The following is a 27,165-nucleotide window of genomic DNA, read 5'->3' as shown; positions in this document are numbered from 1 at the left end:
TGGCGAATTTCCACCGGGACACAAGGATGTGGGAGTCCCCGCCACGGACGGCCGCTTCGCAAGACAAAGAACATGACTGCCCAAAAGCAAGCTCCTCTGTGAGAAAACTTCGCTGCCCTGAGGAAAGAGGTGGCAGCGGAATTTACAGAAGTCAAGTGACAAATGGCAGACATGGGCCAATGAGTTGTGGCACTGGAAGACAATGGTGATGCCAATGGAAGAGGAACTGGACAATTGATGGCATATGAGACGAGCAGCCTACAGATCTCAGTCCTCCAACACAGACATTACCACAATGGATGCATCGGCTCCCAAATTAGGAGCCCACAAGTTATTTATTAACATCTTGTTAAATAACCTCTCCTTTCCCTAGGGGCCTCGCTGACTACCCTTCACACCACAGCATGCAGGACCTCTGCACTATGATGGTGTATCATGAGCCACCGGATACTAGCTCCAGTACTTAAGATACTTTGCTGTGTGATTCCATGATCAAAGTAGAGAGCCGTAACATGTGAGGACTGAATGCAACAGCAAAACGTCTCACAGTACTAGCCATGCTGAAAGACTCAGAATGTGATCTTGCTCTCCTACAAAAAACCTATCTGCTGAATGAGGACTGGGGGAGAATGCAATCCAAATGGTTCCCTTGCCAATACCTGTCCTCCAGCCCCAACAATAAGGAGGGAGTGGCCATTCCTCTAGCCAACAAATTCAGGGGCCAAGTCACGCAAACACATGCGAAGGTCCCAGGTCGGCATCTTTCCTTGCAGGTTGTCCTGGGAGAAAGTACCTTCACTTTGGCTACAGCATATGCCCCAACCACTACCAGGAACAATTCATTACAGCAGCCATCGGACAGATTCTCGTTTCCTCAGACAAAGACCTTCTAAAGGTTGGGGGACTGCAATCGGGTACACCATCTGCAGGTCTGTCCAAAGAACATGGCAATCGAGGGCTTTCTCACCCAAGGGCAGGTGGCTGCAAGACATAGGCCTCATCGACATTTGGCACTCCTTCCACCCCATGACTCAAACGTATGCCTTCTTTTCTGCCTCCCATCAGACATATTCCAGACTAGACTACTTTCTTGCATCCTCAGAGATGAAGGATGCAATCATGCAGACGGAGATCAGTGTCATGGCGCTGTCACAGCATGAACTGATAACAATCTCCTTTAAGATACACTGAACCACCATGCCCTCCCCACTGTGGAGACTAAACTACAAACTCCTCACATATGATTCCGTCAGGAAGGAGATTAGGGAAATACAGCAATATCTTCAAACAAACATCACTCCAGAGGTGCGGGCCTCGCCACTCTGGGACGTTTTCAATACACTGATTAGAGGTACTATTATAATCATCGTTGCTGAATATAACAAGGAAAGGAAAGCAAAGGGAACAAGTCTCAAGGACCAGGTGGCAGTATTAGAAGAGGAGCATATGCAAACAGGGGTGAACATGGTTTTCAGAGGGCTGAATCTGGTCAGGAAACAACTCAAGGCACTAGATGTGGATAGAGCCGAATACACACTCGTTGTTACCAAGCAAAAGTACTCCCTCCTCAACATGGATGCCAAGCTTTTCACTGGCATGCTGACTGCCCAGCTCTGGCAACATATCCAAGGCCTCATTGACCTGGACCAAACAGGGCTTATACCTGAAGGAACCTGCAGCGACAACACAAAATGCCTTCTACACTTAATGGAAAAAAGATCATGCCATTCTAGTATTGATTGATGCGGACAAGGCATTCGACTGAGTCTACTGGCTATCCTGCTCCACGTCTTGGACAGGCTGAGCATAGATCCCCGCTATAAGAAATGGATAGAGAGCAGCTACCACCAGCCAAACGCCAGCATCCAGGTCAATGGCACCACATCCAGCGCCTTCACTATCCAGAGAAGAACGAAGCAGGGCTGCCCCCTGTCTCCGCTCCTCTTTGCCCTATACACGGAGTCTCTGGCTTAAAGGATTCAAGCACAATCACTAGTATCCTGATGGAAGGCCGAGAGCATAAGCTTGCATTATATGTGTATGATTTCATGGTGACCCTAATGATGCACTGAACATCAGTCCACACTCTCCTTGGGTATTTGAAAGCAGGACGCCAGGTGTTGGGCTCCAAGGTCAACATCCAAAAGTCAAAGATCCTGAATCTTTCCACCGTATTGGAAGGCAGGTCTTGCCTGGAGCAATCATACCCCCTACCATGCACTCAGCAGTTGGTGCAGTACATGGGCTTGAAGATCTGCCCCTCCTTAACATGAATGGTCAAACGTAACTACTCAGACTTCCTCGCAACAGCCTGGATACAGCTACAGTCCTGGTGGAGCAGTGACATCTCATGGTCGGGGAAAATAGCGGCTGACAAAATGGCACTCCATCCTCAAATCTTATATGTAATGCAAACACAGCCACTGCGGCCACAACCCACACCCCACCATCCACGCCAAAATATATCTCATGGAGGGCTTCATCTGGGAGGGCAAGAAACACGGATGGCGAAGAGGAGAACACAGGGCGTTCTTGGCATTCCACAACTATACCACTACTATGTAGTAGTGCAGATATGATTAATTATGAAATCTGTTTATTGGCATTTCTTTTTTTAAACAAAATACACAGTACATTTCAGACCAGAATGACTTACAGTTGTAATAGACTTAATGGTACATGTCTAGTCAGGTGTACATTAGTTAATGGGAGCGGGCTCAGCACCGAAGCTCTAATAAACAGTGTTGGCCTCTCAACCAAAACTACGATCATAAAGTCCTCTTCATTATCTTGTCACTGAGAGGCCTCACCAAGGCAAGCCGTTAGTATTCCGCCCACTCACCCCACTTGTGTTTCCATAAACAGCTAACTAACCATGGGAAAATGGGGCAGAACATCAAATGCCCAGATAAGACAACAACAGCAAATTCCGGCCTTAGCTCTAACAACCCCTTATTCTGTCCCCTGCTCCGACCCCCCCTCCAACCCCGTGTCCCTTGTACAGGCTGTTTGATCAACATAATTTCCTTTCCTGTGTGCCCCACCTTAACAACCATTTCCGCAGTACAATTCTTCATGCCTCCCCCCCAGGCTGACTGTCGCCCTGCCCCACACGAAGGGCACCCCCATCTCGCTCCCAGCATGTCCCTGCGGTGTCCCCATAGAGTCGTGTCATGGCCTGTAAGAGTGCCTCCCATTGCCTCGCTATTGGCGTCTGCCTGAAGCCTAGTGTTTCTTCCTGCGAGAGGGCCGCGCCCTCCGCCTTCGCCCACACCAGCAGTGAACCCCACCATGCCCGCGCGTGGGGCGGATCCGCAGTCCTCCAACGCCTGGTGAGCAGACGCTTCGCCACCACCAGTCCCAGGTCGAGAAACCTAGAGGTGACCTTCGTGGGGGGAGTTCTGTGAAAGAGGTGTAAAAAGCAGACCGGCCATTCGAATGGGAGTTGACGGCCCGTGCATGCGCGGAGCACTCCATGAACCGTCCCCCAGTACGAATCCAGCATGGGGCAGCTCCACAACATGTGGACCAGCCCGCCATCCAGCTCCCCACAGCGAGGACAGCCCGCATCCGCACGATGGAAATATTAATTGACGTAACGGGTGTAAGATACGCTCAATGTAGAATAAAGAATTGTATTTGGCAAAAGCGCATGTTCCTGGGGATCTTCGTCGGGCCCTGTAGCGCTCTGTCCCACTCCTTGTCGGCCATAGGCCGGGCCAAGTCCACTTCCCACTTACGGCGCAGCGGGGCCAGACTAATCACTGCATGTGTACGCAAGGAGGCTGCGAACCACCAGATCAGGTGCCTCCCACGTCCCATGACATGGAGATATTGCATCCCGAGATGCTGCTTCGGCTCCCCTCTGAGATCACCCCATCGGCTCGTCAGCGTCGCTATCAAAGAACGGTGACGAAGAAAGTGGCCAGACGGTAACCTCGTCTCCTCTGCCAACGAGACGAACGAAAGGAGGGCACCGTCACGGTAGAGATCCCCCAATGTGTGGATATCCGCCGTATGCCAGTCTGCGAGTTCAACAGAACACAGCACCCTCCGTCCACTAGGAGAACCCTCAATCGGTATGGCTGGAGCATAAAGGGTTCGGGTCCGAGTTAGATAGGGAGCACGGTGATAGCATTTATAGGCCACCTTGAAAAGGAGGGGTACCGGCTTCAGCACCTTTGCAGCCGAATGGAACAGCTCAATGATATCAGCCAGGGAGGAGGGGGGCGCTGTGGTCGCCGTGTCATCCTGCCCTCTGTCCGCCAACCACCGGGCCACCCACTGCAGCTGCGCCGCAAGGTAATAATGTGCAAAGCACGGCATCGCAAGTCCCCCCTGGTCAGTGGGGAGGTATAGCTTGAGTAACGATACACTGTGGCGTGCATTACCCCATACAAAGTCCCGAAGTGATCGCTCTAGGGCTGCGAAGAAGGATGCTGGTATGTAAACGGGCCATTTTGATTAAGGTGATTTGCCCCGTAACCGCGAGTGGGAGGGTGCTCCAGAACCGCATCTGAGCCCTGACCGCTGTCACCGCTTTGCCCAGATTGCCCTCCACAAGAACCGCCGGTTGCCGATATATTTGGATACCCAGATAACGGAAGGTGTCCGGTTGCCACTTGACCGGCACGCCCCCAAGATGGTAGTGCGGATCCCGGGTCTCGGCTCGACTTAGCGGCATTCACCCGGAGACCCGAGAGTGCGGCAAAGTCGGACAAGGCACGCTCCAATTCTATCGGAATGCGCGTCACATCTCTGACAAAGACCAAAAGGTCGTCCGCATATAGCGATACCTGGTGTGTCGCATCACCCAGGGGGATGCCATCCGTCAGTACCCTCCGAAGCGTAGCCGCCAGAGGCTCAATTGCGAGCGCAAACAGGAGGGGTGAGAGAGGACACCCCTGCCTGGTACCGCGGCCGATCGGGATGGCGTCGGAGATGTATGGTCCAGTTCTCACCCTCACCACAGGGTTCTTATAGAGAAGGGCCGCCATCTGAAGGAACCCAAGGCCCAGTCCATAATGTGACAGCTTCGCCACCAGGTACCCCCACTCGAGACAATCAAAGGCCTTTTCGAGGTCTAAGACCAAACAGCCCGCCCTAGGCCAGTGTTGCACGCCATCAGTAGCCACTCGAAAAAACCGCCGCAAATTGAGAGAGGTGCTGCGCTTCGGCACAAAATCGTTCTGGTCTCCGTGTACCAATGCTGATACCGTTGGAGACAGTCACTCCGCCAATACCTTGGCCAGGATTATATAGTCCACGTTGAGGAGGGCAAGAGGGCGGTAAGACCCAAAACTGGTAGGATCACGTCCAGGCTTAAGCAGGGAGACCAAATAGGCCTCTCGCATGGAGGCAGGCAAGGTGGACTCCTCGAGGGCCGCAAGATAGAGAGCATGTAGCTTGGGCACTAGGGACTCCCGGTAGGCCATATAATACTCCGCCGGGAGTCCATCCGGCCCCGGCGCCTTCCAAGAAGCCAAAGAGGCCATCGCATCTCCTATCTCCTCCACTGTGAGGGGGCATTCAAGTGTCTCCTGATGTTCACCTGGAACCGTGGGTAGAAGGGCAGCCTCCAGGAACTGATCCAGATCCTGCGCCTGTCGGCGCCCTGTCGTACGGTATAATGCCGCATAGTGGGCCGTCAGTACTTGGTGGATCTCTCACTGCGTGTATACCAGCACCCCTTTGGGCCCACGAATAGAGTCTATCGGGGCGTGCATCGCCTCCTGCCTGAGCAACCAGGCCAGTAACCGCCCTGCCCTATCGGACGTGGCGTGAACCCGAGCCGAGTGAGCCACGTAGTTGTTACATCTCAGCCGCTCAAGTAGCTCGGCATGGCGCGCCCGGAGTCGCACCAGTCGGACCAAATCCCGGCCTCCTCCCTCGCCGTAGTGTCCGCACGAGAGAAGGCGAGACTCCAAGCCAGCGAGCGACAGTGCAAGCCACCTACGGATATTCCACGACGCACCCAGACAATGTCCCCTAATGGTGGATTTGTGCGCATCCCATTCCGTCAGCTCACTACCCGCCATCCCCTCGTTCAGGTCGAAGAACTGCTCAATCGCCGTGCCTAGGGAGGCATGAAATTCAGCATTCTCCAGGGCTGCCGCCTGAAGTCGCCACGTAGGGACAGGGGGCCGCCCGGGGTCCCATCGAAGACACAAACTAAGGGGATTATGATCCGAGTGGGTCCGGCCCAAATATTCTGCCTGGCCTATCAGGGAGGTCAAAGAGTGAGAGCCCACCACCCTGTCGAGTCGGACATGAAGGTCATGCACCACCGAGTAGTACGAATAAATGCGGTCGCCGGGATGTAGGCTGCACCACATATCACATAAATCCCAGCGCGACAGCCAGTCAGTGAGGCTCCTCGCATTCGAAGCCGCCTGTGTGCTTCGAAGTGGCGGGTAGGACCTATCGAGATACGTGTCAAGGACTGCGTTAAAGTCTCCACCCAGCAGCCAGGGAAGGCCCGCGTATGGTGCTAGTACCACAGATAGACGATCCAAGAACGACGGCTGGTCAACATTTGGGGCATACAGGGAGCCTATTAGTATGTGCTGCCCTTTAAGCTTCCCACAGACCAAAGTGTACCGCCCCGAGGGGTCAACCACTGTTTCCGTGCATGCGAACGGTGTGCCCGCCCTTACCCAAATCAGTGTGCCGCGGGCGTGTGCAGAGTATGTGGTCCCAAAGAGCTGACCCCTCCAACGAATATGCAGGCTATCGAGCTCCGGCTGTGTCATATGGGTCTCCTGAAGGAGGGCGATGGCTGCCTTATGTCGCTGCAGATAGGCAAAAACAGAATAACGACGCGTTGGCGTGTGCATACCCCGTATGTTCCGTGTAATTACCTCAGTGTTAGCCATCTGGGGCAAGCAAGGACTATATGGGACTCAGGACCGGGGTCGGGTCGGTCAAGGGGGAAGACCCCGGTTTTGGTTGTCATGCCGGCATGCTGCAACAAAAAAGCGAATAAGAAAACTTCGGTGTGCTGCCGGGCGCACCTAACAAAAATCAAGAACCGTGTAAATGTCAGGGCAAACCCCTGAACGGGCATTCGTCCAAACTACAAGCCAAGTGCTTATGGAAAACTAAGCCAGTTGATGGCTAGCGGGTGTTCAGGGAGGCTGTAACTGGCGCAAGTTGCTGTGTCACTACACTACTCCCACATTCACCTTATGTGCCTTTAAGCTGCTAGTGGTGCCGGCCTTGCGCGAGCGGTCAAACTGTGCTTGCCTACGCCACCCGCTACCGACTGCTCATAACATGTGCGCCCGCCGCCCGCCGCCCCACCCACCAGAGGCGTTGCAGCCGGTCCGTGTGTGCCAGCACGTAGATTTACACCACTTCAGACAGAGGAACAGAAGGGTCAACAGTCACCCCTATACCTAGCCCCACTCATTCCACCCCATACGCCAGCACACACCACCTCCCCAATGCACCAATGTTCACATTATGATATCAGCTGTTTGAGGTGTCACCACTGGTAGCATTCGATCGTCCGAGAGCATGGCAGCCGGGGAAGAAAATCTACTAGTCTCGGGGTCTCTATATTCGCGAACTGTCACGTCCCCTTGGCTGCTCACAGACCCCAAGGTCGCCACCGCCTCCAGGGCTTCCTGACGCTCCAGACGCATCTTCTCCGGACTGGGTGCCATGACAAGGCCCGACCCCACATCTCTGCGGGTCTCCCTCCGCCGCCTCCGCCGTGATCTTCTCTCCTGCTGTCCACCAGCTCCCGGGTCCGGGGGCTTCTGACCACTGTGCAGTCCCGCTTCCTCTAGCCAGTCCCAGACATCAGATGGGGCGTCGAAGAATCGGGTCCCCTCCTTCGTGACTACTCTGAGGCGCGACGGGAACAGCAGGGAATATGGGATCTTCAGTTCGCGTAGCTGGCGCTTCACTGCTAGATAGTTGCTCCTCCGCTTCTGGACCGTCACCGTGTAATCCGGAAACAGCATCACCGGGCCACCACCTACCACAATGGCGTCTAGCTTCCTGGCCTCACGGAGCACCACATCCCTGTCTCGATAATTAAGGAGTCTGAAAAGGAAGGGACGCGGCCGGGCCCCGGGAATAGGTCTCCGCGCCGGGACTCTGTGCGCCCGTTCCACCACGAACTGTGGGGAGAGCACCCCCGAAGGAAGAATGTCTTGCAGCCATCCCTCGACAAACTGCTCTGGGTGCCGCCCCTCCTCGCCTTCCAGAAGACCCACCACTCTGACATTGTGGCGCCGAGAGCGGCCCTCCGCATCCTCGGCACGATCCTCCAGGGTATTAACTCGGTCGATCAGGTCCTGTAAGGCTGTAGTGTGGTTGCGCACCACTGGTTGAACGTCCTGGAACGATTGGCGCTGTTGAGCGACAGAGTCCACTAACTTGCGGTGGTCAGCATGGAGGAGGGTGAAATCAACTGTGACTTTATCAATTCGGGTTTCCAGTGAGGCCCTAGTCTGCTCCAGGGTGGTACCCAGCCGGTCCACTGCCGCCAGCATGGTATCCATTTTGGCTTCAAGTGTCATCGCCGGTTGCTCCACGCCTCCACCAGGGCGTCCCGGCGCCGGGCCGGGGTCCTCCACCCGCGGCCGACCCTCATTCGGCTTGTTCCGCAACCGCCCCATAGCCAACTGTTGTGCTGACGGCATTCACTGCCCCCTCCGGTGCGTGTCAGGCAATCTCGATCCTCGGCACCTCCACGTCAGAGCACTGGAAAATTAACATCCCCTCTCGGCCACCATTGCTGGGGAGGGAGAGGGAGGGGGTCACGGGGACCCCCCAGCAGCCGCCGCCGTCCCCGTCTAACCAGTATCTTCCAACCAGTGCCTCCAGGTGTCCGCCAAGGCCGCCCTGTGTTGATCTCACAGTATGACAGAGTCCCCCGTCAGGCGTCTCTACTCAGCCCTGACACTGGCGTCTCACATCTGCCAAGTCCAACAATGTTCCACCTTGGTCGCCGGCGCACCCCGCTCCTGGGCTTCTAGCAAGTGCGGCACTACCCGCTTGACAACATCCGTGACGCAGTTCCGGCGGCTCGCCAGTCGCAGCTATGCCCTGGTCCACCACTCCACCGCCATCAGTCGGGACACCTCCCGTGCACAGAGCTCTCACCGGTCAGTCGCTGCCAGCTCCCACCGGCCAATACACGGGCCTTTCGCCGCTTCCGGCTCGCACCAAGAGCAAGGAGACCGAAGCCCCACCATAGCCAGTCGACTCCCCAGGGGGCACACGTTAGCTCCAGGCGCCCTCCCCACCGCGGGGTGCAGACGGTTCCCCACTCCTCCGCAGCCGCCCGCATCAATGACAATGTCCGTCCGTCAGGCCCCCAGCCATTAAACACACAGTTTCTGGGCCTCAAGGTCGCACTCCACAGAGCCGGGGCGACCCGTCACCCTCCAACTGTACTCGATGTTCTCCGCCGGGCCTACCTCTTCGTTTTAGCCCGCCTCACTTCCCAGGCCTCCCCGCTGCGTCCTGCAGGTTCACCTTCGTGCCAGGCGCCGGCCCCGTATGACTCACCCAGGCCGCTCCGACAGGCGGTCAACCAGGCCTCACTGGGGGGGACAGTCCTGATCAATGTGTCCCGCCACTCCCTGGGGTGGCTGCCATAGGCTCTCTCCACGACAGTGTCGCGTCGGTCCGTGGTCCGTAGCACCTCCCGGGGGCGACAGTCACCACAGCGATAATCACCTCTCTAGCACTTCACTTGTGCCACGCCACAGACCGGTCGGCTACGCCTCTTCTCGCCGTCCCCCGTGCTAGCCTCTGTGCCTCAGTGGGCGGCCGCCAGCTCGTCTCCGCCCTGGGATGTGCGGGTCGCGCGGCCTAGCCACCTCGTGGCAAGCCGTGGCCCGGAGTGCACTTCCCGGCTGGCCGCTACCCGCAGCCCGCTCTGCTCTCCGAACCAGACTGGCAGCCGAGATCGATATCTGGAGCAGCGGGCCGTCCCCGGCCCCGAATGTTATCACAGGGTCGCAGAAGTCACTCAAGCAGCGGCAGGTGGCGTCAGCAGCCCCGTCTCGCGCTGCGGGCAGGAGAATTCCCAGGAGAAAGGCACCAGGCTGTGGGAGCCTTATGCACAGGCGACCATCTTGTCCTCGCGCCCCCTACCGCCCCCTAGCGCCCCCTAGTAGTGCAGATATGATATAGTGGAATGTTCGAGATACCTCACAGAGAAGCATTGGTGCTTCATTGATCAATCAGTAGCCGGGGTCCATATTTGGAAAATTCCATGGCTTCCCAAGGAAAATTGACCTTTAGGACTATATATAGATCCCCAGTGGTGAGTGCAACAGTGGAAGCCTGGGATTCAGTTATCAACAAAAAACAACTATCTTCATACCCATCTCCACTCACACCGATCCTAGGTAACCCCACCTGCCCATCACCACACGAGGGTAGGGACTACTAGGCATGGATGGAGGTGAACTTTAAAAGACTAGAGGACCTGTTTGACCATAATAGACTCCAGTCATTCACCCAGCTGAAAACCTCTAATGGCCTCCCAGACCGCGAGGAATGGAGAAACTCAACAATAGAGCACTGGGCTATTCATCCAGGTGTCCGCTCCCACAGCAGTAGGCGCCTGATGCCCTTTGAGAAAAGGATCATCAAACGCTCAGAGGATAAGCAGCTCTTCTATGACATCTACAGCTACCTGAACATGGCCCTGCCTCTGACCAAGTTGTTAGCGCAAAGGTAATGGGAATTGGAGCTGGACAACCCATTTACCAACAAGAGTGGTCAGACATCCTCAGGAAAACCAAGTCGTCAGCCCGCAGTGCATCTGGCAATGAGACCCTCAAGATCTCCCACTACTGGTACTATCCTTTCGGCAATGAAGCGAAGCGGAGGGCTGGCTCTTCTGATAAATGCTGGCATAACTCTGGTGAGAATGGAACATTAGCTCATCTCCTTTGGCGCTGCCATAAATTGAAACAGCACTCTCACGTCTCCCCACCTTCATTTTGCTAGGCCTGTCTAATGGACTGCTGTACACTTTACGCTCCCTCAAAGGAAAGGCCATCATATTGGCCCTTTGTACAGCAAAACACGTCTTTCTAACTAACTGGGGCATGGAATAAATATTAACCCACCTCGAATGGCTCCATAAACTATGGAATCTTGTGGCAATGGAGAAACTAAAGGCCTCTCTCGAGAACAAACTCCTGCAGGCCGACAAGACCTGGGAGAACTGCATGTACTTTCTGGTGAATAAGTTCAAGGAGCTCATAAGTTCTAAATACTTACGAGTACTACTACATCACGGCTTCCAAGACCTCAACCACTTCACACTGGACTGGACTGTCACTAGGCGCGGAGACCTGAGAACCGGCGCAACAGGCCACCTTCATCGCTCGTATGTGGCAATGTACATAAAGGTGTCCTATTACTCCCCCCACACCCGGGCCAAGATCCCTCCCCCATTTTTAGCCACTCCCATGCACTTCCACAGCACACCACACTCGCTCACCACCTCGTCGGAGTCTGGGTTGTAGGTGAGAGACATTGTTACATGCTAAAATTCAATAAAAAAATATTTGAACCATAAACAGCAAATCTATTTCTTGGGGTAGACATACCATACAGGTTCATGTCACACTTTTTCAGGTTACAGAATTTCTACAGACTACGCCCTTCAGACCTGTCTATCTGACTACAGAAAATATACATCCTGAGACTACTGACAATAGAGCTACTGCATGTTATACACTGCTTGGTTCCTACACAAAACCTTTCATTCAGGTTACTAAAGTTCCAAAAGGTATGGTACCAGAATATCGTGGCCTAAATATCATTTGGCAAAAATATGGTATCCTAAATATAATTTTTGGAAAATGTTTTCTCATTGGAAATACAAAAGGAAACTCTACACCTAATGAAGCAGTATAATTTCGAAAATGACATTTATACCTAGATATTTATGTCGCACAGTATTTTTGCAATCAATTGTCTGATATCCAAACTACGTTGATCTCTAAAACTTTGGTCTTGGACATTAAGCTACTCCTTAAATAATACATATCTTATAGACTCAGGCAGTAAGCCTTCTTTACAGATGTCTTATAACCTAATACCATAGAGCTTCTTCTGGGTTATAGGCTCTGGCTTTTAACAGCAAATATATCTCTTAGGTAACATGTTTTACAAGCACAATTGTCTAGGCAGGTGCAGGCATGTGGCAACAAATCCTTAGCGAGGATACAGATATCATAGAGCCTCAGGCATCTGACAACAATGCTGCCCTGTGAGCTTTACAGATTTTTACAGGCACCGTCTTAGGACAACAGAGCTTTCACTCTGGTTTCAGAGAATTGATAAGTTCAGACATTTGTCAGCAAAACCTCCCCTCTTGTAGTACATATTTTACTTGTTCTTCATGTAACATAGCATTTACAGGCTGAAGCATCTACCAGTAAAGTCATTAATTTGTTTACAGAGATCCTATAGACTTAGACATCCGATACAAAGATCCTACAGCCTAATGTTACAGAACTATTCTCAAGTTCACAATGATCTTACAGACCGCCGTGTGAGAGCTAAGATATGCATTAAATCATGTGTTTCTTACACGATGAGGCACCTGACAGTGAAGATGTTCTCAGGTTACACAGATCTTCTAGATTCTCTTGTCTGGCAGCAGAGCTCATTGTATAGACCTACAAACGGTTCAGACGTATGACAGAAAATCCATCAGTTGAGATACAAACATCTTACACTGTTGGGCATCTAAAAGCAAGGTTTGTCTTCAGGCTTCAGTTCAAATCTTTACGACTGAGATAGTCTTCAATTAACAGGGATCAAAGAAGCTTGGACGCTAGCAGCAGACATATCCAACCTGCTAAAGAGCTTTTACAGGCTCACACATGACAGCAAGTATGTCCCTAAGATTACACAAACTTAAATGGCCAGGCTTCTAAGAGCATAGCTATCAGTCAGCCAGGCTTCAGGGATTGTACAGGGTCAGACTTCTCAAAGCAAAGCTACCTCTCATGTTATAAGATTTTTTCAAGCTCAATCCTACGGCAGCAGAGGTTACACATCTCCAGCAATCCTGTCTCAGGCTACACAGATTTTACAATTTCGGGTCTATTGCAGAGGCGTTATCTTTCTGGTTACACACCTCTGGAGTTCCAAGCATCTTACAGTAAAGCTATTCACTGAGCGATATTGAACCTATAGGCAAAGGCTTCGGACTGCGATATTTGGGAGCTCCTATTGATTAAAATGTATATTTATTAAGTATTGGTTAATGGTTTAAAGACCTCAAAAGCTTCTGAATACATATATATGAATGTAAATTATAATAGTTACATCACAACCACTAAAAATAAAAACATGCATCAAACTTTACAAACAATATTCAGAGTACAAAAATTGGTGTTTTAGGCAATGGAAGCCAGGTATTTCTCATTGTGTGAAATACACGTAGAAGCTTTTAGCCTGTCAGATGCACTGGAAGAGAATTCTACAGTTTGGGTATATTACTTTATTACAAAATGGTCTGATTCAACTCCAATGCAGTACAATGTACTTGGTTTAGTTTGAATGTAGAACCAGGAAAGTATTCTTGCAATGTTCCTCTCAGGTACACAGGGCCCTAGTCCATGGATGTACTACATAGTAAAAGGTAACAGAACTCCAGTCATGGTAGATAGGAAAACTAAGAGAGCAATAGTTTCTACTCCAGTTCCTAACACTTTAATTACAAAGTAAATTTGACTTACTCATAAAAAGAGGGCAACTCAACTGACTTTATAAAAAATCGAGCCCTTATTGAACCACTTCTAGGCACACAGTTCACAAAATATGAGCGCAAGCCGCAAAAATAAAAAGTCCTCATCCAATTTTGTATGGAAAAAGAGTAACATTTAAGTCATGTTCTATGCATTTGATAAATTGATTGCCATCTTAGATATAGGAATGATTCATTATGTAGTGCTAACCTAACATAAAAAGTGGAGCTGCCCACTGAGAGTATTGGTACTAGAATGTATATCTGTGATAAGCAAATTACAATGCATAGTACATGTTTCATATACTCTTTTACTTTGCACTGTTACTAACATTTACATTCCTAATTGCAACTATTTTGCTGCACATTTGATTTGTACTTTTCCAAAGTTACACATCTGCATTCATTGTATGATGGCAACAGAAACAGATCAAATTAATGTCTTAGAAAATACAGATATTTTTCGATTTCCCATATTTGTTAATACATCGGGTTTAAGCAAATACCTCAGTAGGTAAGATAATCCCGCAACAACAAAAGTTCACGCAGGGAGCACCCAACCACATCGCTTCAAAAAGCTCTGCTTGTGCGGCTTGTATACTTCTAGCTGGAATTCACTTCACATCTCACCTGCTCATCTAGGAACTTTGAGTGGCATCTACAACTCAAAATGACACAAGAACTGGCACCGTAGCAAGATATCTAGCTAACCTGAGCCGTGGCCAACTCTAATCAGACACATCTCCATGACTCACTATATCAGGTACCCACCACCTTACTCACCTACTACGTCAGATATTGTTCAATTTCTTGGCCATTTCTGCAACAGAGCTTTAGCCTTGTCCAGATTCCAAAACATATAATTTTATTAGCTGATCCTGAAGACTCTGTTCAGCAGGTAACCATATCACTGCCTTTGCTCCACAGACTAGAAATAATTTTCTTACTGCTGCTGCTCATATCGTGGAAATTTAGGACCTAAGCAGCATTGATTGTGAACCCCCCATTCTTCAAACCCTGCACAAGACATGCCTAGTTAGAGACTCATTGCTGAGCAGATATAGTATTGTGAAACCACAGGGCCCCCTTGCGTTGCCCTCATTTTCACGTGGATTCAATGGCAATCTCCAAGTAGAAGATTTCCTGTTCAAAGCCATATTGCTCCTCTAATCATCCATCTAAAAATATATTAATTTCCATTTCTTCTGAACCTGATGAAAACCCAATGATCCTCATGTAAGCAGCTATATGTTGTTCTCCGCTAGCTCCAAATGACTTCAGGGCTCTATTACCCTTCATTAGCCTACAATTCACATTGTTGTTCTTCTTTACCTCGGTGTTGAAGCTCATGTGTCCACTTTGCTGCTATCAGATTTTGCCCTCTATTTTAATAAGCCTAGTCTTGGCCTAAGCAAGATTGCATCTCTAGTAATATTTGATTTAAGGGAGAAGAGTATCTAGGGGTCCAGTTCTTATCGAAGTCTTTCTATGTTGACCTCTTATTGTAATTAAGACGAATGCAGGAAGGTAAGTCCAAATCTTTATTCAGCTGTTCAGAATACACACCTCCTCTAGTCAGTGTACAGCACCTCAATGAGGAAAGAGTTCTCAACATTCTAAATGGCCTCCCACTCAAGATTCTAAAGGATAGACCAATGGTGGAGAAGGGAGAGGAGAGGAATAGTCGGATGGAGAAACCAAGACTAAGGTTACAACACATCTCCCTCCCAAGGGAAAGAAGAGAAAGATGAGGATGAAGGTGAAGAGGCAAAGAGTGAAAAGAAAGAAGAGAGGAGTGGAGGAAAATCCAAAAGGTGTATGGATAAACATTTCCATACCAAGAAACTTATAAAGCATCAGTGAGACTGAAAATTATTACATTACAAAATGTTTTTGCCATGTAGGTGGGTGTCCAGGCCTGCTTACTCTACGATCGTGATCAGTGCAGGCCTGGGCTAATTTGTGTCCCTCCACCTCGACCCCAGAGGGAATCAGGTTTGAGGGACACCTGGCAATTCTATCCATGCTCCACATTTTACCATTTTCTAGCACCACCACATTGTTTTTGACCTGCTTAATTTTTTCTGTATCATAGAATTTGTTACCTTGGTTGGTCGACCCATGGGGCTTCTTTAAAAGGACCCACTGTCCAGTTTCCCAGTCTGTGCTCATCGTGCCCCACTTCCTGTCCTATCTGTCTTTGTACACCTTTTGTTGTCTAACCACACTGTTTCCTACCTCCTCCAGGTTAATAGTGACATTCTTGTTCTTGAACAGCCAACTTGGAGAGAGTTTAGATCCCGCTTTTCTCCCTCTCAACATCTCAAACGGGGACAGTCCTGTCGTGGAGTTGGGAGTAGTGTGGTAGGACCATAACATGTCCCTCGCCGTACTCTCTATAGGTTTCCCTGAAGCTGCAGCCAATTGAATGGACACTTTCAGCATTCTGTTTGCTCTTTCTACTTTGACATTGGCCTTAGGGCAATATAGGGGCGTGCGGACATAAGAGATGGACAGATCCTTAAGATATTCTTTCATTTCCTCAAAATGCACCCCATTGTCCGTAATGAGAGTTTCAGGGATACCCTCTCTGGAGAATACATCCGTTAAGAAAGACTTGAGGGACTTTGTGTTGAGCATGCTAACAAACTTATGGGAGATCCAATATGAGAAATAGTCAATGAGAACTAACAAGTACCTTCCATGGCCTGTATGGGTCCTGCTATGTCCAGGCCCAATTTGTTCCATGGAATGGTGGGTACTTCAACAGGAATGAGGGGAGAACGTCTAAGGCTTTTAGTTTTGTCACTCAGGCTACAAGCCTGACAGTCTCTGACCTTCTCTTCCATAAGGTAACCCATATAGGTTAACCAGTAATCTGATCTAAGCTTAGCCTTACACAGACTCCTCCCCAAATGCCCTTCATGAGCTAAATTTAGTATTTGCTCTCGTAAGCCTTCAGGTGGTACAATCTTTCCAGATTTCAATATGACATCTCCCTCCAAAGATAGTTCCTCCCTTATGTTCCAGAAACACTGTAGTTGCTCTGATAGGTCCTTACATATGTTGGGCCACCCCTTGATTATAAAGTCCCTAACAGCCTTGAGTTCTTGATCTTGCTCTTTGCTGGACTCCCACTGATCGTGTAAAAGTGCAGGCACACTGATCTCCAAAATTGCATCCTCAATGAGCTCACAACCCTCCTTCTCCTTAACCACAGGCGCTCTAGACAAGTAATCTGCAGCACTGTTCTTAGCACCAGGCACATATGTCATTCTAAAATTGAAAGTTTGGAGACCCAAAACCCACTTAGCAATGCGGGGAGAGGTGTTCTCCATTACTTTTTTTGCAGGAAGTGAAAGTAGGGGTTTGTGATCGGTTCGTAGCTCAAATGGTAGGCCCCACAAGAAAATGTTTAAATGAGTAATGGCCCAGTAACAAGCTAGGGCCTCTTTCTCAACTGTGAAGTAATTTACCTCTGCCCCTGTAAGGGTCCTAGAGGCAAATGCAACAATTGTTTCTTGGTTGTCTATGATATGAGAGACCGTACCTCCTATGCCCTTATTACTGTCATCGGTGGTAAGGATGGTCTCCCTCTTACGATTGAAATTTCCAATGTGGGGTGCACTTGCAATGGATCTTTTTATTTCTTCAAATGCAGCATCTTGTTCACCATTCCAACTGAATATTGTATCCTTCTTTAGCAAGTCCATGAGGGGTTGGGTATGAACTGAGAAGTTTTTTACATATTTAGCCATGTACTCTACCAAACCCAGAAATGACTTTATTTCCTCTTTGGATGTGGGTCTGGGGGCTTTGACTAATGATTCTACTGGGTCTGTTTTGGGTTTCATTCCTTCTTCTGATATGGTATGCCCCAAATAGTCCACTGAAGTTACCCCAAGCTTGCACTTGCTTCGTTTGGTGGTGAAACCTGCTTCTTTCAACTTGGACCCATAAATTAGTATGTCATCTTGGAAGCACAAGGTCTTTTCACATTCTCTAAGTATGTGCTGCATAATTCTTTGGAATGCTGCTGCAGCAGATGCGAGTCCGAAAGGCATTGTCAAAAATGTATAATTGCCAAAAGGCGTGGTGAAAGAAGTCAAGACTTGTGAATCAGGTTATAGGGTGACCTGATGTTACGCCGCAGATAAGTCTAGAAGACTGAAGTATTTGGCGAGGAGAACGGTGCTCAGCATCTCATGTATCCTGGGTAGGGGGTGCCGGTCCACACATATGTTGGCGTTGAGGTCCCTCAAGTCCACACATAACCGGATGTTCTTACCATTGTCCTTGGTGGTAAGAACAATGGGTGCCAACCACTCTGAGCTTTCAATTTATTCTATTACACCATGCCTTACCAACTTTTGCAACTCCTCCTTTAACGGTTCCCTCAAGAAAAGTGGAATCGACCTGGTCTTATGCGCTACAGGGTTGGCATCTTCTTTGAGAATGATCTTGTGCATGTGTTTTTTTAATTTGCCCAACTGATCAGTAAACACCTCTGGAAAGTCCTTGTTGAGCTCACGGCTTACCTCTGTCGGTTCTACTAGCAACACTTGGTCTATTTTGTTTGGATCAAGAGTGATGCCCAGTTCCTTTTGGTGTTTCCACCCTAACAGACTGGAGCCTTTCTTAGTGATATACACTTTTCCTGCAGTGTGTCTACCCTTAAAGGATATGCACATTCTTACCATTCCTACCAAAGGGATGGGTTCCTTACTGTATCCCCCTGGTTGGATGTCAGCATATTCTACCACAAGATTATGAGCACTAAACTTCTCCTCATACAGTTTCTTCTCTATTAATGTATACGGGGAGCATGAATCAGAAAACACCGAAATACTGACACCATCAAGAGTTATGTTGGATATTGTACAGACTCATCAACATCATCTTGTTTAACCTGAAAAATGTAATCTTTTCTCTCTTCACATTTATGCTCAGACTCATTTCTAAAGTGTATTTTTTCACTTTTCGCATTACACACTTTTACAAAATGGCCCCTTTTGTTACATTTCCTGCAAACCACATTTCTAGCAGGACATTTCAAATTGTTCGCTAAATGGTTGTGGTTACCACACCTATAGCATCAAAACTTTTGTAACTTATTACGGGGAGCAACTTTACTCTTCTCACTGATTTTACAGACTGCATCTTCACTTACTAGAGTTTTAACTTCTTCTCGGTCCTTGATAACCTCTGACCCCTTTTTCATTTCCTTGATGCATAATGCAGTGTGTACTATTCCTATTGCAATATTGATAGCTTCAATCAAATCAGGGTTTCTAGTGAGGAGCTCCTCCTGTATTTTCAGATCATTAGTGCACCTGACAATTTGACCCCTGATGAGGGAATCCGTAAGTGTCCCAAAATCACAAGTAGCTGACATCCCTCTTAAAACAGCAACATATGCAGATACCCTCTCGTCCTTCTTTTGTTCCCTTTTAAAGAATTTGTGTCTCTCTAAAACTACGTTAATTTTCTCTTTAAAATGTGCATCTAGTTTTCCTAAAGTGTAATCATACACATCTACACCTGCTTCTTCCCCTTCCAACTCTTCATCCGCATCTCTTCCAGTAATATCTTCATACACCTTCCTCCCTTGAATATCCAAATTGTGAATCCCAAGCCACCTACTCCATGGTATGTCTGGCTCACCCAAGTCATTCAAGAAAGGTGGTGGTTGACTCATGCTTGCTGCAGCCATAGTGAGAGATAAAAACTTAAAGAGGACAAGACCCAGGTGTCCTAATGTTACTGCAAAAAGACCTAGAGAAAATCAAAATGCAATTTAAGTTCCTGAAAGAAACACAGGTTAAATTTGATAAAATAGTCACTGTAACATGCTTCCAGATTGCAATGTTAAGAGGAAAACTTGTGGGAGTTAACCAAAATGAACTTAAGCTTAAGTCCTCTTTCAATGACACTGCTATTACAAAAAAGCACTCCCAGATAACCTGTAAAAACTGTAGCAAGCTTATCAAAGTCCTCTTTTTATTACACTTTCTGGGAAGTCAAACACTCCCCCTGAGAGAGTTTACACGAAGGTTGAAAAGTGGCACCCCTTGTGTGATGCGCAGACGCGGCCGGTGAAACTCTGAGGAGAGAGAGAGACGTCAAAGGGGAACCGAAACTAACACTGAGGGAAAAAACTGTCTGGCATGGATCCGGTAGTACAGGAAGGATCGCTGAAGGGTCCCCTCAGTCAGCAGTTGTTCTCCGTGGCTGCTCCGAAACCCCACACAGTCAGTACCACGACCTCAAGTTCTCTCAGGAATGCAGGAAAGACGAGCAAGAGAGAGAGCTGTGAAGACTGAAGAACGCAGCTAGAAGCGCTGCAGAGCCTCTCACCTTTTCGAAGTTCACCAATTCTTTGCCTCCTCAAACCAATACCGTGATGTGAGCTGGAGCGCCAAACAAATCCCGACACAGGCACTTCCACCGCACAGCACAGGAAACACAGGGCACCTGTACCTCGCTTATGGCACGCAGCAGAGGTGGGAGGAGAGCAACTCCGAATGAGTCTTTCCCTCTCCTTCTCTGAAGCAGAATGTCTCTGTAGTGAGGTCGCCAAAGCCAGCAGTTTCAATCGCCTGACAGACGCCTGCTGAATAGTGCAGTACAACAGCGTGACATCTGCTCTCCAGACTCCCCTCACACCACAGGAGCTAAACCTCCCAGGATGCGGGCAGTGTCCCACACACTACCAGGAAAGGCCAAACCAGGGGAGAAACTCCAAGTTCTGGTTGAGGACACGCTGTGATGATGGCGATATGCGCTCCAGGACAAGTGCAAGTGACACCAGAGACGTTGTGAAACTGGAACTCACCACCTCAGGACTGCCAGAATGCAGCCAGCTCCCACAGCAATAAAGGAGATTGTCCGAAGGAGTTCTCAGCAGAATCTTGCACCACTGACTGTGAAAATGAAGATCAACAGTGTGGAGGCGTCTCGCTGTCCCTGTCACAGCATCCCATGGATCGTCGCCAATATTGTAATTAAGATGAACGCAAGAAGGTAAGTCCAAATCATTATTCAGCTGTTCAGAATACACGCCTCCTCTAGTCAGTGTACAGCACCTCAATTAGAGCCTTGAGACCTTCCGGTGAATTGTCCGCTTTATAAGAATATCTGACATTGACATTGACAATGAGGGAACAGTTCTCAACATTCTAAATGGCCTCCCGCTCAAGATTCTAAAGGATAGACCAGTGGTGGAGAAGGGAGAGGGAAGGAATAGTCGGAGGGAGAAACCAAGACTTAGGTTACAACACCTCTCTTTGGAAAGAGGAGGTTATACCCCTCCACCAACTTTCAGGTGTTTCTTGGGGCCATGCAAAATCTAATGACACTGCAAACACATCACACATGCAGTCCTCCATGCTGTCATTATCGCACATTTTAAATCCATGTTTGTTTGCTTTATGCTTACAATACTTTCTGATTGTTTAAGTTTTCTGTGCTTGTTTATTGTGAGCCGGTCTAAAAGCTGAATCCTTGGAAAGTGTACATTACAAAATATTCAAAATAACAACTACAAAGAAATGCCCTAATCGCTTGCTGCAAAACAGGTTAATCCAGGGCAGAAATATAACTTTAGAGCTTTTAGTGTTGGCACTTGTCACACAGTTTTCTTTGCCATCACAAGAAAAAGGGCCATTAAATATGTTTGCAAATTCAATTAAATGTGCACACCACTCTATTGGCAGATGATTGCAAGTAATTAAGGGCAGTACTCTAATGCTAGGGTGTCTGTAAGTCACCTCAAGAAATTTCACATTATCTCTTTCCCCAGCCCTCAATTAACTCCAAAATATGACCCACTACTGTTACTGTTATTACTGAATAGCGAGCAGATGAATATCATAATACAGAATAGAGCGGAAAAAATATTGAAGCCCAAAATATTGAAAGGAAAGTGCATATATAGGAAGTATAGATTTACTATTCCTAAATCCACATCTACATCCCTAGAAGATATGTATATTGTCAAGATACATAGCTGAGGAGTTAGGTATAAAAAAGTATACTTACATAACATTCCATATTTTAGATTCGATATTTTGTCATCAATATTTGTATACTTCAATACTCTAGCTTCAATATTCAGGGGGCATACCCACTATGGGTTTCACAGTTTACCTGACTTCAAGATGATGTCCAACTAAAGGCCAGCATTGCCAAGCGCATGTTGCCATGGTGTTTATGGGCTGTGCCAAAAGGCAAATGGTGCCAGATTGAGCCATTTGGCCATTTGTGAGAAAGCCTTAGAACGGATCTTAACACAGCAGGCCAATGCTGTTGATTTCCCCTACAGGATGTAAGTGCTGAAGAAGCTGTTGATCAGTTTAGGGCCTGGATCTAACTTCTTCTTCCTCCTGAGCATAGGAGACTCAGAGAGGAATAGCTATCCCGCAGTGTTCATAAAACACATCCCTCTTACCTACATTTTTCGTTTGAGCTGAAATCCAAAAACAGAACATTAACTGATGAATCATGTGGCACTGTAAGAATAAATTAGATGATAATAAGAGGAAAGCTTTAACCACTGTAGGATTAATTTACCAAAGTTGTTTATATTGTAGTCAAGTAGGTACTTAGTTTCAGTTCTCCATCATGGGCATCTTCATTGAATTTTAATTTCTGAATATCTACTCCTGTAAGCAGCATTGTGGAATTTTCTGTACAGAGAACATTGCCCTTTTTTAGCACTGAAATAAATTCCCTATGGCCCTGATTACGAGTGTAGCTGCTATTTAGCGCACTTGGGGGCATATTTTCAAGAACGAGTGACAATCATCGCAAAAGTAACTTAACGCAACCTACACCATCGCAGTCCATTGCGGGAAATTTACGCCGTGTTAACCAAGTATCCACAACACAGCAGTACCATGTGATAGTCACCAGATAACGCGTCAACTGACGGCGTTAAAATCAATGCCATGCCGTAAAATGCGAAACGCAAAAAAATCCTGCGATGAGGCCAATCGCGGTTCAAAAAGCAGCGAAAACCAGCGACCGGCCTGCAAATCCCACGCGTCTTGCGGGAAAATACAACATAAAAGCAGAGTAAACAAACCTTGAGATGACAACCTGCGAGCACAACCCCACAGCTGTGACGCAGAACAAATGACCATTGCCCAAAGCAGATAGGTATTTCCCCACAAACAGCCACAATGCACATAGACATGCATTCAGTATGTAATCTGCGTCACTCCGGAAACAAACATGGTAAACACTGTGAAACCGCATCTCCCCCTCACATTGCAAAGGGACAAACACCCCCTGCACACCGACGTGCCATGTACATGACCAGACAAGAATGAAAGCACGGACCAATGCAGGGGCTGTGACTCCCCCTAAGCACATGTTGCCCATGTCGTGGGCAGTGAGTCACAGGGTGCATCCCTGCATGATGGCGGCACATATCAGAGCACAAGCAAATTCCTGTTGTCACTTGTAGGCCACAAAGAACAGCTCAAATGGAATGATATGGGAAACCTGGTGTATTAATATGCTGGACGTTTCGAAGGATTTCTATGTTTTGGAAGTGCCAGCTGCCCCTTCCAAGAAAGGTCACGCTAGGGGGGGAATCGCTTGTCTATTATCAAATAAATTGCAGTGGAGATTTTCCCATTACACCGACCCAAGTAAATTTTTTCACGCTATAACAATAGCAAATCTGTTTAGTAATTTTAAAAAGTCACCTATTGTTATTCTTAATGTGTATATTCCTCCAGAAGAGCGTTTTAATCTCATATTGAAGCAGGTATTTCGATATATTGATCAAATTAAAAATGTTCTATCCCCTCCGGATATCATTCTCGTTGGAGATCTGAACTGCAAAATTTCCAATGCTAGTCTGAAACTTTTTAGAAATAAATCTAAAGAAGAGGCGCATTTTGTTCCCCTACCCCTCTTCCCAGATTCTGCTAAAAGAACTAGCGGCCGTTGAGGGACTTATATTAAATGGGAGATTCCCGTCCGATGTGCCTGCCAAATTTACACATAAGTCTCCTTTTGGGTCTTCTATCTTGGATTATGCAATCTCGGATTATGGCTTGTTTCCGTGTATTCAGGATTTTAAGATTATTCCTACATCTCTGAGCGACCATAGTGTAATGCTCATAACTATTTCTTTAAATTCCATGCCCACTGCGCCATGGTCCCTTAACGGCAGTGACGCTGCTTTCCACGCTTCCACGGGAAGGTGTTTTTGGAATCCTTCTGCCAGTAATGGGGTCCAGGATATATTATGTGAAACTTTAATAGAATTAAATGAGTGGCGTGGTCTAGAAATAGTTAATTTTGAAAAACTCATGCGAAACATTATTTTACATGTAAAAAAGACTTCCCGCCCTAGAAAAGGGGTAGTGGTGCCTAGTATACTACGCATCCTGAACAAGGAAATAAATAAACTAGTCCGTGAGCAATATCTAGATAGAGTTATGGAACGAGAAAAAGAAATTTCTAGACTAAAAAGAAAGAGATGCAGACTAAAGGCGAAAATAAAAAAGGAGAAGGAAGATACAGTTTGGATCAACTTGAGGGAATCAGTTGTTCATGGTAGGATTAGAGAATTTTGGGCAATAATTGGGAAGGGATGTGGTACTAGAATAAGCCCTTGCCCCATCCCCATAGCTGAAGAGGTATGGATCACTTATATTCGGGACCTCTATGCAGGGAATGGTATTACAGGTGAAGATATTGTCCTAGATGCAACGCCCGAAGGACTCATTAATTATCCCACAGAGGAAGCAATTGAGATGGCTATAAAAAATATGCGTGCCTCTGGGGCAATGGGTCCTGACGAACTCCCTATGACACTCCTGAAGCAGGATCCTTTAAGGTGGAGTAAAATCCTGTATCCATTGTTTAAAGCCTGTTTCTTGTCTAAAACGGTACCTGCCTCCTGGAGGGGAAGTATCTTGGTCCCTATTTTTAAGAAGGGAACCAGGGATAGCCCCAGCAATTATCGTTTGATAGCCCTCCTCGACTCTATCGGAAAGGTCTTTGCGAAATGTCTTTTAAATTTCCTCTCCGACTGGGTCGAGGAGAATAATATCTTGCCTCTTGAACAAACTGGCTTCCGTAGGGGGCATGGTACTTTAGATAACCTCACCGCTCTCCATGTGGTTACTGATAAATACGTGCAGGTGAGAGGGGGGGTGGTGTATACGGCTTTTATTGATTTCTCCACAGCGTTCGATAAAGTAGATCGTAGAACGCTGTGGAGAAAATTGGCAGCTCTTGGTGTTCCAGCTTATCTATTGGAGCTTGTTCGGGCTCTCCATACAGAGACTTGGTGTAGTGTCTTGCAAGGGGGCGAAAGGGGGCTCTCCCATCAAATTTCGTCCTTGAATGGCCTTAAACAAGGCTGTTTATTGGCTCCCCTTTTGTTCTCCTTATATACTGTAGACCTACCCGCCGCCTTGTCTGCCAGTGAGGGTATTGCTCCGGTGATGGGGGGACCCCAATATCCTGCTTGATGTATGCCGATGACGTCCTTATTCTAGACTTGACTCCTAAAGGACTTACAAATCGGCTACATGCCCTTCATGTTTTTGCTGCTGCCCATTGCATGAAGATTAATATATCTAAAAGTAAAGTTATGTGCATAGCCGGTAAGAAGAAGTGCCGATCTGTAAATTTTGGATGGTATATCGGCGGCCAAAAACTGGAGGTTGTTAACTCCTATACCTTCCTGGGGAAAATTATCACGGCTAACTTGAGTGAGAGGCCCCATATTGAGCATAGTTCAAGCAAAGCCCTCGCCCATGGCAAAGGTTTAAACTCCCTCTATCAGGCTACGGGGAAAAGGCACTTTTCGTGTTTACTGGAGGTGTACAGGTCTAAAATCCCCGCAACGATACTGTATGGTATAGAACTTATAGAGGTGAAATATTGGGACTTTTGCCATAAGATTGAGGGGAAACTCTTAAGATCCCTATCTTCTCTGAATACTGCGTGCTCTTTGGCCGCTTGTAGGCTCGATTTCGGTCTCAGGAGCAGTTGGGTACAGGGACTATGTGCCCTAGTAAAATGGGTGGCCTGCCTGGCTAGAGCTGAACTAGGGACGATGAGAGCTCTCCTCAGAAGTGAATTACTGGGTAATTTCAAAGAGTTTTCACAACTTGTAAGGAATTTTAGAAAAGCCGTAACCCTTCTAAAATTAGATGAAAACACCTTGTTTTTGTATTCTCCCTTACAGTTAAAACTCGTATTAAAACAGGCCTCGTGGGAACTATGTTTTCAGTCTGATAAGAAGTTAATCTGTGAAAAAAGGGATGTAGACCTTCTCCTTAATTCTTATGTGATGAAGTTGGCCCAACCCTATGTCACATGGAACTTGCCGCATGGTATTCGTAGATTCTGGTTTCTTTTACGTTACGACCTAGTACCTTTAAATCTACTTTTATCCAAATGGTACGGTTCTTCTCCTATGTGCAATTTATGTAAACTGAGTACCCAGGATTGTATGCATGTTTTATTGACCTGCCCTGCGCTCCGTATATTGCGTCTCAGATGGTTAAAACCTATTTGTATCCGTCTGGGCATTTCCACTTTGAACGGCTTTCTCCAAGCACTTTATTGGCCTCCTAATGAAATGTTCTGTTTCTATATTTTTAACTTTTTTAAAGGTTTTTTAGCTATTTATTAACATGCCTCTGGAGATGTTTGACATTGCTTCCTGCTGTAGATCTGTCATTGTATGTTATTTTTGTACTTAAATATGTTTCTCAAATGTCATAATCTTGATATGTACTTGTCTTCTGCTTTTATCATTGTAAACTTCTATGTGGCCCTCTTTTGAGAGCCAAAACATAATAAATAAATTGAATTGAATTGGGACACACGCGAAACTCCGAAGAGTGGGACACCCTAACAGCTTTGACACACAGAACTGGCAGTTAGAATACGTGACACCATAAACAGCCTCACTGCACAGAGGTGACACACCCACCATCCATCAACAAATCCCTCAATTGACAGCACAGCATGTCACACCCACACTAGTCTGAGTGAAGTGCCTGTACAGATGAGTGACATACACGCAGGGAATATGTATCGGAATGCTTTTATTAGCACATGCAGTGCCTGTGGCAGTCAACGTACTGTGCCATTACTGCGAAGGACCCACACAATGTGACGTCAACCAGAGAAGAAACTGTCAATGATGTAGTCCCTACGGGCTATTCCTGCTTTTGCTGATGTGGGGTGTGGTCCATCTGCCTCATCTTCATCATCATCGTCCGGTGCATCTGGCACTCATATCCATGGGGCTTTGCTGCGTACACATTATGTTGTGCAACACACAACATGCAATGATCATCTTGCACACGAGGTCAGGGCTGTACAGGAGTTTACCACCTGTGACGTCCAGGCACCTGAAACGTGACTTCAACACGCAAAATGTG

The 27,165-nt window shown here is 47.6% G+C and overlaps 1 protein-coding gene across 2 annotated transcripts in view; it reads right to left on the bottom strand.

Annotated features, from left to right (window-relative positions):
* The window catches only part of HPSE2 (heparanase 2 (inactive)), a 1,995,135-nt gene that overhangs the window by 1,127,529 nt on the left and 840,441 nt on the right, over positions 1–27,165 (bottom strand). The window lies entirely within an intron of this gene.

Source organism: Triturus cristatus, chromosome 1_2 (genome assembly GCF_964204655.1).
Source record: "Triturus cristatus chromosome 1_2, aTriCri1.1, whole genome shotgun sequence".
Lineage (NCBI taxonomy): Eukaryota > Metazoa > Chordata > Amphibia > Caudata > Salamandridae > Triturus > Triturus cristatus.
This window is presented reverse-complemented; position numbering and strand designations above follow the sequence as displayed.